General features: G+C 49.0%; 1 protein-coding gene across 5 annotated transcripts in view; it reads right to left on the reverse strand.

Moving 5' to 3' along the window:
- TTC17 (tetratricopeptide repeat domain 17) overlaps positions 1-12,283 on the reverse strand; it is a 2,246,693-nt gene that overhangs the window by 563,844 nt on the left and 1,670,566 nt on the right. The gene's annotated exons all lie outside the window — the stretch shown is intronic.

Below are 12,283 nucleotides of genomic sequence, written 5' to 3' on the forward strand. Positions count from 1 at the left end.
GTGCATTCCTCAGATCCATATCTGGAAGATCGTAGAGGATAGTGGTGTGCCATACTAGCTGGTCATGGTTTATTTGCCCTTCTATCTTGCTTCTTCTTTGGCATGACAGTAGACACCTGGATTTGATGCTGTTGTCTTAGCTGGATGGATTGGCTTTTCCTTTGTGGGATATCTTCCTTGCCCTGTTTGCTGCCGCACTGGTAAATCCTTCCGGCCCAAATGCCAAATGTGGGGAGTCTTATTGGCATGGAACATGAGTGGATTGCAGCTGCTCCACCTCAGCTCCATTTTTGGGATGGTCAGGGATGTATCCTGACATTGTCCCTCTCAGACCATTACTTGCTTGCAGGCCATTGCTTCCTGCTTTCCTGAGTGGAGCATGAACCTTAGTCAGGGTCTATTGTGGTCTTATCTTGATGGCTGCTGAGACTTTTGCCTCATGGATCGCCCCCTCAGGTGTCTTCCTTGTAGGTCCTTTTCGTTTTCTGGATCCTGGCTTCTTTGTGGATTCAAGTCAAGGATATTGACAAGACCAGTTGAGCAAAGCCACTCTCTCAAGTGGCGTTGACCAAGCAGCACGGCTGAGTTTACGCGGAAGGGGGGGGAACTGTTGTGAAGTACAGTCAACACCTAGCAGACTTGATTAGGAAAAGAGCCACACAGTTAAGTTACAAAAATAACAATCCTTTAATACAATACTACACCAAGAGACACTTTGACGATTTCTTTTTTGGGGGGGGAGTTTTTATTAATAATTTATAATTTTCAATCCATCAAATACAAGCAGTATACAACAGTGTTGACAAAATATAATACAAGTAAAAAACAAAGAAAGGGTAGTTTAAGTAATCCATTGAGTGATCTTGCAAAATCAGAACATAGCAAACAAATCAAAACATCTTGTATTGTTGTAATAATACAGAATATCCCCAAACCCCACTTTACACACTTGTCCCCGAACACAACAATACACAACACAAGAAAAAACAGGACAAACAACATGAGCAAACACTAGGTGCAAAAAGGGACGAGGGTGAGCCAAAGCAGCAGATCATTAAACATACACACATTACACAATTCCATAACAGTACCATTTTAAGCATATAAGTGATGAAAATACCCCAAATTAATTGACAGTCTTCAACCAACACTTTCAATATTTCAAGGCAAGTAAAATAGTTTAGCACATATATACAATGAACAGTCAGATAACCCACTATGGGTTATACAATACTCTAGAACCACAAGTAGTTATTCAGACAGTAAATGCATTCAGTAAAGTATGGAGAATAGATGTTGTGCACATATTAATACATATGCCTTATAGTTATGAGGCACTCAACACTATGTACTAGCATTTCATAAATCCAGCCCTAGCTTATGCAAAGTCTCTTGCAGTCTTTTTGGTGTTCCAAGGGTACCTGGGGGGAAATGTGAGTAGCCAGGGAGCCCACTCAGGTAGTGTAGGTAAAGTAATGAAGCTCAGTTATTGCAGGGCAAATACATGCATCCCACTCTGGAATTGCCCTGTGCTTCCCCCGACATATGATCAATCCATTCAGACAGCGTGGTATCTGGGGGGGGAATTATGACACTACGGGATCTCTTCCCGGGGGGCTCGTTTGTTTCACTCGCAGACTTCCGAGACACTGGGCTCCGGCCCCATTAAAACATTGCAGTACTATAGGATGAGAGCGGCAATCAAGAGACACTGGCCATCATTCCCGAATGAACCTGAGGAATGCGATGTCCTTGGGGAGGTGACAGCGTGCGGGAACCTTTGGGGTCTGGTGTCTAAATTATATAAAAAATGTCAAGATGCACTGACATTACCTCTAAGGGCGAGGGAGCGATGGGAGACTGATCTTGGAACCACATTGGACGACATCAAATGGGCCCACTGGTGCCGCCTGACAAGGAGGTGTCCCTCAACGCTAAACACAGGCTTATGCAATTCAAAGTGCTCAACAGGCTTCATTACACCCCTGCGAGGAATGCCAAGTTTACCCCACTCACCTCTGGTGCCCGGGTCAAGTGTAATGCGGAGAATGCTGATGCATATCATATTTATTGGGTCTGCCCCAAGATAACACAATTCTGGCGGGAGGTTGTGGTGGTACTACATACATGCACGGAAGTCCTCCCACATTTGAAATTTCCTAAATATTTGTTTGGGGACATAGGCAAAATGGATATAAAGCTTAGGCAACTCTTTAATCTGGGCTGTCTTTTGGCCAAAAAAGGTAGCTTACTGAGATGGAAGTCTAGGATGGCACCTGACATCAAAATGTGGATCCAAGAAATGACCTATGCCAAAGAATGTGAGCAGTCTTATGTGTTAATGGTGACACCAGGATGCAGACCGAAAAACATATGAGGGCCATTCCGTGAATACTTAACTGCACAGAACCCTATTATTGTTGTTCAAGTACAAATTGTATGAAAACTGATCGCATGAACACAATATTACATTTATGTTCTGAATGCACTCTTTGGAAAGATATATACAGTGTAGATACAGTGTAATGTTTTGCTGGAATGTGTGTTACTCTTTGCACTGCATAAATAAAGTAAACATTTAAAAAAAAAAAAGGAACTGGTGGTATTACCACAGCTACTCTATTACTTCACAGCTTCAGGTTCATGTTTCGTCGGCCCTATTCAGGACCCTACAAAAAATGACCAGTAAATTTGTGTGGAACAAAGAATCCCCCCCCCCCCCCCCCAAGAGTGGCCGCCAAACTGATGGAAGGCTCAAGGGGGCATGGAAGAGCCGGACTTTAGGGCCTACTACATGGCCGCCCAGATGAGTTGTGCGCGACTGGCAAAGTGATGACCGGGGAAAGATCTGGAGACCCATGGACCGAGCAGTCACAGGTGTGGATCCGGAGGGAATTCTATGGAAACGTAAGGGGGGGAAGACCACCACAAATGTACAGTAACTATCCTATCAGTAATGGAAAACACACGGGACGAAGCGGTGAAAAGAGTGCACATCACCACATATCCCTCGCCATATACACCCCCATTCGATAACCCGCAATTTACCCCCGGGTCACAAAACATCTGCATTTCAGGCCTGGCAACAGGGGGATGCCTGAAAGTCGGAGATATGTTTAATGGAGACCATGTGAAGCAATTCGAAGAAGATAAAACAGACTTCGCCCTAGGAGAAAGGGAAAGGTACAGTTACGCCCAACTGAGGCACTGGCTGCACCACCCCACCATGAAACCAGCAGGAACCTGCCAACTAACCCCCTTCGAAAAGTACTAAAACAGGGACCCAGGGCCAGGCGACTGGTAACAGCCAAACACAAACAAAAAGGCTGGAGAGGCCCAACCGTTAAGGCCATACATGAAAAGATGGGAGGTCTCCACAGGGAGCAACGTAGAGGGAACGGAGTGGGCAGAACTATGGAAGCACATCCCCAGACTAACATGATTCCTCCAAATTCAGGCAATCTGGCTAAAACTCATTCTCCAGTGGCACATGGCAGCTACTAGAGTGCTCAGAATGTACCCAGGGACATTGCAGCTCTGTTGGAGGGAATGTGGAGGGGAGGGAACCGGAAGCCATATATGGTGGGAGTGCCCCAAAATCGACCAATATTGGGAGGGCATACTGGAAGCTATCAAGCAGGGCCTAGGGGTGAAGTGCAAGGGGAAGAGAGGCCTGGCAATGATTGGAATCGATAGGATGCTGGCGGAAATCACCTCAAAGCCTGGTCGCAAGCTCTATGTCATTATGATGACGGCAGCGGCTCTGCTACTGCACGTAAATGGAAGGCCAGGGACTCCCCACACGACGATGAATGGGTTGTGAAAATCTGGAGCTTTGTAGTGGCTCACCTACTCCATCCAAGAGGTTCAATACAGATGGGTCACCCTTAATGAAATATCTAAGGGAGGGGGGATGGGGAGTATGGTGCCCTAGGAGCATGGGCCTCTTAGGAATAACCGACTGGCCCGGGGAAAGCAAAATATGAAGGAGCCACTGACTATGAACTTGCACAAAACTGGGACTCCGGAAGAACTGCTATACCACTGCCATCGCACCTCAAGGGAACCGCCTGCGCATGGACTATGCTCAGACCAAGGGGGAGAAGTGGGAGGGGAGGGCGGGCATGGAGGAGGGGGTTACATTCATGTTGATTGTGTTATCATTTTTAAAAAATGCCAATAAAAAGTTATGGATAAAAAAAAAAACACTGTGGGAAATGGAAACAAACACTAACCATAACATTTTAAGGGACAGAATGACAATAGTTTTACGTATTACAGACATTCAGCACAACAAAAAAGACACAGCAGCTCACCAACCCATCGCCCCATGTGCATGTTCACTCCTTCAACCCCTTTCGGCATCATCCACCCAAACAGTGTTACAGCAATGAAAAGCGCTGCATAAGCAGAGGTTTAGCCACCAACGTAGGGTAGTTCTCTGCAAAATCAATGAATGGCTTCCAAACACTAACATATTTGCCATATCGCCCTTCACACAAAGCAGTAATTTTATCAGTAACCAGAATGTCTCATATTTTTACCCACCACATCTGAACCACTGGGCCATCAACCGACTGCCACATTTCGGGCAATAGTCCACTTTGCTGCCAAGAGCAGGTGCCCAATTAGAACAGCCCTTGGGCCCGTCAAGGGGAATAACCCTTCACTCTTGTCGCCCAGCACTACCACCCAGGGATCCATGGGAAGAGGCAATCCTGTGATGTCCCAGATTTCAGATAACACCTCCTTTCAAAAGAAACCAACCCTCCACATGTCCACACCATATGAAATAGAAAGTCCACTGCATCACACCCATGCCAGCAAGTAGCCGAATAATCTGCAGGCATGTGGAGTAATCTCTCCGGCATGAGGTACCATATGTAGCACAATTTATATGAGCTCTCTCCATCTGTAACACACGTTAAGGACTTAAGCATCCGTGCCCATATTCTCAACCAAGCATCATCCTCTATTGGCTCACCTACGACGACTTCCCACTTCCCCATATATGGCAGGCGCACAACTGGGTCGTCTGTGTCCAACAGCTTGTATAGTTGGGAGACCCCGACCCTGAGAGAACCCCCTCTGGACAGTCAGGTCAAGAGAATTGAAGACAGTCAGGTCAAGAGAATTCCGGTTCCATAAGAGGTTGAGAAGCCCAGTGCTGAAGCTGGGCGTAATGAAACCGCTCTGTTTCAGGTAGAGCGAAAGCTTCCTTACAGTCAAAGGTCACTGGGCAGCCTTCTTTCCATAGCTACTGCACGTTCACGAAGCCACCAGCTATCCACACCCAAAATCTCCTACAATCTCATCCTGGCTGGAAGCTTGGGTTGTTCCGGACAGGTCCAAGCACCCCCACGCTTCGTGTCGCACCCCATCTGCGAAGTGCCCAAGTAGTAATGCATGCATCTAGTTATAGCCAAGAGGGAAAATCCACAATCCCGCTACAGGCACCTCTTTTCCATGTAAGGGAGCGGACTCAAGCTAACCGCAGAGTGGGCTTGTTCAATGACTTTCAATTCGGCTGCAAACTAGCAGCCAAGTAGGTGATCACATGGGAAATCTGTGCAGCCAGATCATAGCGGAAGTCAGGGACTTCCAGGCCGCCCACCCCCGCGGCTTCAGTAATACCTTCCTAGGGATCCTAGCCCACTTATTACCCCCATATGTATTTGAAAATCCAACCCTGCAGTGTGTGAAGATCTGAGTTGGGGTTCCTCACAGGCAGCACTGCACAGAAGTACTGTAACAGAGGAATGAGGTTCATTTTGAACACAGCAATCCTGCCAAACCAGGACATTTTCCAACGGTCCTATCTAATTAAATCCTCAGACAACTCCTGGAACAGCGGCGGGAAGTTTCAATAGTAGACTTCTGATACTCCACTGGGAATGCACACTGCTAAATAGGGGATAGTCCCCTGAGACCATTGTATCAGAGCTAAAGTGCTAATCGCAATCCTGTCTTCGGGTTTCAGGGAGACACCTAAACCGTGCGACTTATCATATAGTTCACCGTCAACTCAGAGACCTAGCCAAAATCAGCCAGTTCCTGTAGCGCCTCAGAGTGAGAAATACGGGGTTCATGCAGGCTAAGCAGTATATTATCTGTATAGAGAGACCTTATAATTAAACCCCCCGCTCCTCCCACTGGACCCCACTATGGCTGTATTATTCCTAATATGGCAGGCAAGCGGCTCCATGCTCAGAGCAAACATCAGCGGATACAGTGTGCAACCCTGTCTCGTGCCCCTGGTTATGGGCAGGCTAGACGATAGTCCCCCATTAACATGGAGGGAAGAAGACTGGTTCAGATAAATGGCCATAACCCATTGAATGAACCACAGACCAAACCCAAACTGCTTTAAGACCCCCTCAGAGATACCCCTTATCCACTCTGTCAAAGGCCTTATGGGCACCCAATGCAATTATCCCCATATCTGCCCCGGTTAACAGACCCAGGATCCGCTGCTCATTGACATGGGTACTGAAGCCTGCAATAAAAACTGTCTGATCGAAATCTATAACGGAGAGAGGACATCCATCATCCGGCAGGCCAGAATCTTGGAGTAGAGTTTGGAATCTATATTAGTAAGGATGACGGGGTGATGCAGGGTGTGGCCAGCAGCCGTGCTGTAAAGACATGAGCCCAGAGCGCTCAAGCTGGATCAGTGAACGGAGCTCCGGGGACCCCCGAGAAAACGATGCCAAGAAAAAGAGTTTAGGGTTGGAAAATGGCACCTGCTGCCTAGGTGTGGAATGGAAGCAGAGTGTGCCGCACAAGAAACCAGGCACCTACAGGAAAGGGAAGAGTGGCAGCGTGCTACTGGAGGCCACAAGCAGCGAGAGGAGGTGGAGCGCGAGCCAGGCGTGAGCACTGGGAACCGTGGCTACCAGCGAGAGGCTGTGGCTAGTGAGGGCAGCGATACGACGGTGTGCACAGGAGGAGGCTGATAAGCCCGACGAGCAGGCAGGGAGGCGGCCCACCAAGTGGGACACAGTTGTGGGCAGCTGGGATCGCAGAGGAGAGAGCGCACAGTGGACACGCCAGCACCGGCAGGATGCAGTGGAGAGAGGCACAAACTGCCCCAGGCAGCGTTAGTGAGCAGAGGACCAGCAGCATTTGAGAAGAACCCCGCTGGGGAGGAAAAAGGATACCTGCAGCGCCAGAGAGTGCGTGCCAGCGAGGGAGGGAGCAGAGGCACAGGGACTGGCCCACTCCTCTCTGGAAGCCGGGAGAAGTAAAAGTCCTGAGTCACAGGCTGCGATAGGCTGGTGAAGCAAAAGCTCTGAGCCAGAAGGACCCGGACTATACGCAGTAGGAGGGGGCCTGATGTGAAGGGTTCCAGGGAGGAAACAAAGCTGGCAGCATAATACATAATTAAAGCAGTGCACAGCAGCAGAGGGCAGCACCTGGGCAGGAGGAATAGCTACACTGAAGCCTGGAGGAGACGGAGAGGGAGGTGTGCTGCAAGCAGCTGCAGCAGCACATCAGCAGCTGGCTGGAAGGAGGCAACAGGCCTGGCCTGGACCTTGACAGAGAGGTAAACGTGGTTGGAGGAAGGCACCGCACAACATGGCAGACAGCGGCTGCCATCCGACAAGAGGCATGTACCACTGGACGCTGGAGAGACTGAAGGTTGGGGAGCTGGAGAAGCATTGTGGAAGAAAGCAAAGAGGAGGCCATTAGGGGGACTCAACGCCTAGCACACGAGGAGGATATGAAAACTGGAGGAGAGACGGGCTGCCCAGGACAAGATATCACTGCAGGGGCCACCAGAGGCACCCTAGCAAAGAACCATGCAGGAGTGAGGCTGCCCCCAGGGAGTGGACGATGGCCTGCAGTGTGGACAGGCATTCAGAAACAGGGCCTGCTGCCCCATGGACACACAACCTAGCACAAATTAGTGATTGGGGACAGAGCTGCAGAGGGGGCATTCACTCGCATGCTGGATAGACTATATAAGGGGAAGACCAGGCAGACCAGAATGGAAGCCTTTGCATGCAAGGGAGAGCGTGGTAGCGGACCATCGCAAGAGAGCGGCAAGAATCAAACAGAGACCAAAACAGATGAAAATCAATTCTTGAAGGGCATAGCAGCGCTCCAAACCACTTTGGAAAAAAAGATAGATGAGGCAATAACGGATGTGGAGCTGCTGAGGCAGGACGTCCGAACGCTGGCTGAAAAAGTGCAAAGAATAGAAACCCAAGCAGCAGAGAATAAGCAGCATATATCGGTAACTATGTCAGAGGTGAATGAGCTTAAACTGAAAGTGGCAGCGCTGGAAAGCAGGGCAAAAGATGCTGAAGGAAGTGTGCGTCAGAACAATATAAGGAATTTGGGCCTGCCGGAAGGAAAGGAGGGTAGAGATCCCACGACATTCGTGGAAAATATGCTGTTACAAGAGGTGGGGCCAGGCAACATGTTGCAGGATTTATTGTAGAAAGGGCCCATAGGACCCCTGCTAGAAAGCCCCCGCCAGGGGCACCACAGAGACCTACGATACCGAAAATCCTGAATAATAGGGATAATGAGACAATCCTTGTGTTTTCCAGAGGAGTCATCATCATTGAAAGGGGGTCTGCAAATGTAACTGTAGCCAGACTACACACAAAGTGCAGAAGTAGAGCGCAGAGTACACAATGGTGCCTCTCTTTTTTGACAAAACAGTAGGTGCGTACGCGTGGATGGACACTCTGGCGAAAGCCCCCGTCCAGGGAGACGCGGCACAGAGATTCGAGGGGAGATCAAGGAAAACAAGAGACTGGCCTCAAAGAGACATTAAGTAGGGATTTATGGGTTCTGCAAATGGCGGGAAGGGGAGCGAAGATGGCGACAGACTGACACTATGGAGGGGGGGGGCGAGTGGCTAAGCAGTAATCACCGCATTTTCCTCACTTTTACCAAGTTCTTTGGGGTGTCAGTTGGAGACACCCAACTGCTGCATGCGAGACAGGTGGTAGGGCAGAGACGACTGGTGGAGTGAGAAGCAGCCGAGCCTGAACAAGTCAAGGTCAGTTGAGCAATTGTTAGGATGTTCGGGAGAGTTCGGAGTGAAGTTTAATTTTGATTATAACACATGCTAGCCAGCCACAGGGCCCGCATGGATGCACTGCTACACAGGGTGCACAGAGGTTGCTGAGGAACACTGGTGGGGAGTGGACACTGAATTTTGATAAAGAGGAGAGGAGGACCCCGAAGTCGGGCTTGAGCAGTTCTCGAATGGGCCTGCAGGTCGGGGAAGGAAGAGGTGGGAAGGAGGGTATGGCGAGTGAGACACCTGCAGGGAGGCAGTGCTGATGACTGGAATGAGCAATGTTAATGTTATTACCTGGAAGGTTAGGGGACCAAACAGTTTTGTGAAAAGGAACAGAGTGCAGTCGTATTTGAAAGGAAAAGGGGCGCACAAAGCCATCATGCAGGAGACACATCTCAGTGCGCCTAGACAAGCAACGATCACCAACAAGTGTATGTATGGTTCGACTTAGTGTATGCTCGGGGCACTCTTATGGGTGGCTACTTCAGTACCCTTCAGGTTGCTGGAATTTAAGTGTGATTGTGGTTTTGTATGGGTTTCCAGAGCAAAGGCAGATCTGCATTATTATTACGTATGCCCCTAATCACGATGCTACTGCTTTTTTAAAGGCACTGGGCCCCGGTCTGGCTCTGTATACAGGCTCCATGAGGATATTGGGGGAGGGGGGAATTTCAATTGTACACTTGACCCTACATTAGACAGATCTGGCATTAGGTACAAGAAACGAGCATCACCTGCAAAAGCACTGAGCGCCATATTGAAGGAGCTGTGCCTAAGAGACATATGAAGGCAGCTGCACAGGGAAGAGAGGGTGCACACACGCATAGACTATATGCTTGCGGACAATGAAACATTAGGTGAATTTGTCGCAGCTGAATACAAAGCAAGGGTCCTTTCGGACCATGCAACACTGGTCGTGACATGGCAAAGGGCTGCGAATAAGCCCTCAATCCGGACGTGGAGGCTGAGAGCAGAAGCGTTATTGGATAAGCATTTTGGACCCCACCTGGAGGAAAAGATAGGGGAGTTTTTTGCCCAGAATTTGGGCAAAGATTCACCTTCCTCAGCAGATAGCCTTAGCAGGGCTGCCTCCCTCAAGTAGCGAGCCTGAGCTTCAGCCGGGGAATATTCACTGCAGAATGCCTTTCCAAAATGGGCCTCAAATATCCCCAGTTTATCAGCCTCACCCCACTGCACAACGCCCAGACGATCACACAGGGGCAATACTGTGTTTCGGTTTTGGAGTTTTCGTAACTTGGCTACCAGATGCTGGTTGGCTCGGTTCCCAATCGCTTAATAGTATTGCTTGGTCTTCAGCATTGCCTGGGCCGTCCTGTCCGTTTGATGCTCTTCCAGTTGTTTACATGCTTCTCTGCCTGCATGACCGTACCCTCCAAATTTAGTCTAACTATATGTCGCTCTCTAGTATGTGCTGCTGACTTACTGATTAACTCACCCTGAACAACTTACTTAATGGCATCCCAAACAATCCCTAGAGGACCCAAGTTGCAATGTTGCAAGAAATAGTTGGTTATGGCCTCCCCCATCTCTCGAGATGCAACCGGGTCCCCGAGTACCAGATTGTATAGTCTCCATGGGTGTCTCGGTCTCTCAGACCTACCTACAATCATCAGGGTCAGTAACACCGGGCATGGTCAGACAGAGCACGCATGCCGATTTCCACCCCATGGAGACAAGGGTATATAATGCGCTGGGTGCGAGTATAAGATCCAGTCTAGAGAAGCTCCCCGTGAACATGCGAGCGATAGGAAAAATCTTCATCTTCCCCATGGGACAACTTCCAGGTATCAACCAGTCCCAAATCCCGAAGGAGTGACCCAAAGGCGATGGCATGTCTAAAATCTAATTTGGTAGGAGGCAGTGTCTTATCTACCAGGGGATTGGGCACCAAATTGAAGTCACACCCCCCAATCAGGAGCTACCACACCATGAAGGGAAGCAGCTGTAGGAGAAAATTCTCCAGGAATACATCTTGGCCGACATTAGGGACATACACTGGAGACCAGTCTAAACATGCACTCCCAGAGAAGACACTTACAACAAGCATATCACACCTGGGGATCCCAAAGGACCCTAACCTCCGTAACCATGATCTATTCACCAATAGGTATAGCTACACCCCGCTTTTCTCAACCCCGGAGGCAAACAATTGTCTTAGGAATCCTCTGATCTTCATTTGCTTTTCATCCTGCACGATTAAGTTGTGTGACATATTGCTCCAAATTACAGTAGTGTTCGTGTGCAGGCGTTTATATTACATACATTATTGCATTGTGTCTGAACTGTCCTCCCCTCACTCCTATTGATCAGATATTGCCTAAATCCTCCCCAGATGCCTTTCGGGCAATGTGTTAAGGGTAGTAGGGTGGAATAGACTTTTTCGTTATCATTCCCCCAAGTCATATCACTCACCCACTCTTCTATTAGGGGGACTGGGGGGGGGGGGAGGGGGAGTTCTTGCTTTTCCAGCGTAACAGTATAGCACACTTAGCCAGCAGCAGGCCCAGACTGAGGAGTCTGTGCCGAACAGGGTTCATTTTACATACATAGCCCAGTAGGCATGATCCCGGTTCCCACTCTATGCATTGGTCCACAGTTTCTTCCAACTCTCTACACACATTTGCCCAGTACTCGGTTAGCGCTCCACAGGACCATAACATGTGCAGTGTATCTGTTCCTCATTCCCAGGTCCCTTCTGCTGTTGCATACATTTTCTTAAGGTGGGCTGGGGTGAGGTGCACACACTGTTCACTATCTTGAAGTAGATTAATTGGTGCCTGGAGTTGCAGGAAATGTGCTGTGTTAGTCTGCATAATTGTGTCCAATGTGCGTCAGTGAGTGAGCACCAGGTCCCTTTCCCATTCCCCTTCAATATCTGGCGCCTGTGCCCTTCTAACTGACAATGTGAGTTTGTACAATACCGAGGCTGTCTTCTTCACTGTGTTGGGAGAGAGTGCGTACCTTAAACTTGGATGTGAGGGTGGCTCTCGGGGGAACCCATCCCATGTTGTCGCTAATGAAGAGCGTAGTCTGAGATACTGTAGTTTCTGTGACAGGGTTTCGGCGATAGATGCCTTTATGTCATCCCAGCTAATGAAATGGCCCTCGCGGGAATAGATCCCTGAAATTATGTATGCCCTTGCTCTGCCAGTTTGTGGCTAGATCCGCATCCTGCAACGAGGGCAAGTATGGTGCACCCCATACTGGCATGTCTGGATTATA

Source organism: Ambystoma mexicanum, chromosome 11 (genome assembly GCF_040938575.1).
Source record: "Ambystoma mexicanum isolate Mex_15411 chromosome 11, UKY_AmexF1_1, whole genome shotgun sequence".
In the NCBI taxonomy this organism is placed as follows: Eukaryota; Metazoa; Chordata; class Amphibia; order Caudata; family Ambystomatidae; genus Ambystoma; species Ambystoma mexicanum.